The sequence below is a fragment of the Eulemur rufifrons genome, chromosome 14, assembly GCF_041146395.1.
Source record: "Eulemur rufifrons isolate Redbay chromosome 14, OSU_ERuf_1, whole genome shotgun sequence".
NCBI classification, from domain to species: Eukaryota; Metazoa; Chordata; class Mammalia; order Primates; family Lemuridae; genus Eulemur; species Eulemur rufifrons.
The window spans coordinates 13,695,761-13,698,353 of record NC_090996.1 but is presented as its reverse complement, the minus strand read 5'-3'; the positions used below and the strand labels follow the sequence as shown (position 1 = coordinate 13,698,353).

Genomic DNA, 2,593 nt, shown 5'->3' with positions numbered 1-2,593 from the left:
CCTCATAAGGTGAAGGTGCCTGCCTGGTCCATCTACCTCGGACAACCACATGGGCTTAACACAGAATGAACCCATTCCTTCTTCATTTCAGTCATTATACTCTTCAGCTCCTACAATTTCCATGTGGTTCTTTTTTGTGGTTTCTATTTTTCTACTGAGTTCCCTTCCTATTCCATGATCATGTGTATATCTTTGTTCCAGTTCTTGAACATGCTTATAATCACTACTTTGAAGTCCTTGTCTGCTAATTGCCATATGGGGGCCACTTTGGTTTAATTTCTGATGATTGGGTTTGTTTTTTTTTCAATGTAATGGGTCACATTCCTGTGTCTTTTGCAAGTCTAGTGGTTTGTTAAATTAGATACTGGACATTATAAATGATACATTGTAAAGATTCTGGATTTTGTTATGTTCCTCTGCAGAATGTTGACTTTTAATTTTAGCAGGCAGTAAACTTGATTGTATTCAAACTCAAATTTTTGCCTCCCCAGTGGTGGGCAGTAGTTGAAATCTCTAGTTATTTTAGCCTCTAACTGCTGCTACTTCAGTAGGTGCCCTCCCCTCTTCCCACAAAACACACGTGTAGTTTAGCTATCCACCAAGGTTTAGGAGGATTTTATATGCAGAATTTAAACCTCACCCCTTCTGTAGCTCCTCCACTTCCAGAATCACACTCCTCCCTCTCCTAAAAAAAAAATTTCAAGCTGTTTTGTCAGCCCCTAACTTTGTCCTCTGACACACAATCCAGGAAGGCTATAGGATCTTGGGAGTGTCCTCCAGCAAAGAGCCACAAACTTGCAAATGTCGCTATCCTCATAGCTCACTGCAACCTCAAACTCGTGGGCTCAACCGATCCTCCTGCCTCAGCCTCCCAAGTAGCTGAGATTACAGGTGATGCCACCATGCCTGGCTAGTTATTCTATTTTTTGTACAGATGAGGGTCTCACTCTTGCTCAGGCTGGTCTTGAACTCCTCAACTCAAGCAATCCTCCTGCCTTGGCCTCCCAGAGTCCTGGGATTACAGGCATGAGCCACCACATCCAGCCTGTTTTTCGTTTTTAGGATCTTACTGCTCCTAGCTTTGCCAGTGGCAGTATCATAGCCAATGAGGTTTATCCGAGGCGCTGCTATTGCTAATTGAAAACTTTTCCCAATACCCGCCATGATGACTTGCAATATAGTCGGCATGAGCAATTTTTGACAGTCCCTATGGGGACTTATTGTAAAATAATAAATGAAAGAAAGAAAGAAGAAAAGAAAGAAAGAAGGAAAGAAGAGAAGAAAAGAAAGAGGGAGAAGGAAGGGAGGAGAGAGAAATGGAAGAGAGGAGGAAAGGAAGAAAGAAAAAAAGAAAAAGCATCTTACTGCTGTTAACCTCCTGGCTCTTCCCTGGACCTCCACCTTCGCCAAAATAAACACCCTTCTCAAATCTTTTCACCCAGCCCAGAGCTCCGAATCCTTAACTGCTGCAGCAGCAGAGATGAGAGCACACTGGGAAAGCAGTGTGGGGCGGCTTCTGTGTCTCTTGGTGTCTGTCCTTGAGACGCCTCACGTCTCAGAGGCACATACCCAGGACTTACTGTCTACGTCCCTTAGGAGCAGAGAGTGGCTTTGGCATCAGCGTTGGCACCACTGATGTGAAATGTCCGCACTTTCCAGCATACACAGAGGGAGAGGAGCCAAACTCAAACCCCAGGCTCCCCACTGACTCAGGGGACTTAGATTTAACAACAACAACAACGAAAAAAAAAAAACCCCAGGCAGATGGTGCCAATAATCGTGGCCGGGACCATCATCAGACACCAGACGTCTTGCCAGAGAACGAGGTGACTTCCCCACAGTGGATTATTGTCACAGATGTTTATTTTAAAATCTTACCTGAGACATCAAGACAAAAATATCATTTTCAAAATAGTCATAAATACTGAGGTAGTACGGCAAGTAGGTTTTAAATTTTTTTGGTCTTATTCCCTATGTACAAGAAACTTTATCTAGACAGGTGCTTTTCTCAACATTTACCACTTTGGAACAGGACCTAAATTTTTGTTGACCCAAAGAGCACCTGCATGGGGAAGCAGGGGGCTGGCCCAGCCTCCAACCGCTGTGCAACCTCACACAACTCACACCCCTTCTCTGGGCCTCAAAGTTTTCATCTCTAAAATGAAGTGTTCCAGCTTTAAAGTTGTAAGAGTAAAATATAATAGTACCAAAAGAAGAACAAAGATTTACACTGAAGCCATAGTAATTGAGACAGTGTCTGGACGTGAGAAAGGAATGAACACAGAGGCCAATGGAATAAAATGTAGAGAATTCAGAAACAGACCCTTTGCTTTGTTTGGTTTTTTATTTGAGACAGGGTCTTGCTCCGTCACCCAGGCTAGAGGGCTGTGGCACAATCATAGCCCACTGCAACTGCCAGGGTGGGAGTCTGCCCGCGGCTCTCGTGCACTCTTGGCCACAGAATGACCAGACACACCAGAGTGTCGAGTGCAGACTATGATCCCGTCCTCTGACTCCTTTCTTGGAAAATTCACCAGCAAGGCCAAGACAACAGGGTCACCCCAGGCAAGAGCAGCTCCCCACAAGCAGCTCT

The 2,593-nt window shown here is 44.7% G+C and overlaps 1 non-coding gene across 1 annotated transcript; it reads left to right on the top strand.

Annotated features, from left to right (window-relative positions):
• The first annotated feature begins 1,077 nt into the window (after positions 1-1,077).
• LOC138394900 (U4 spliceosomal RNA) lies at positions 1,078-1,216 on the top strand. The gene has a single exon (XR_011235418.1). It is a non-coding gene; the product is annotated as a U4 spliceosomal RNA (small nuclear RNA).
• Positions 1,217-2,593: the final 1,377 nt, after the last annotated feature.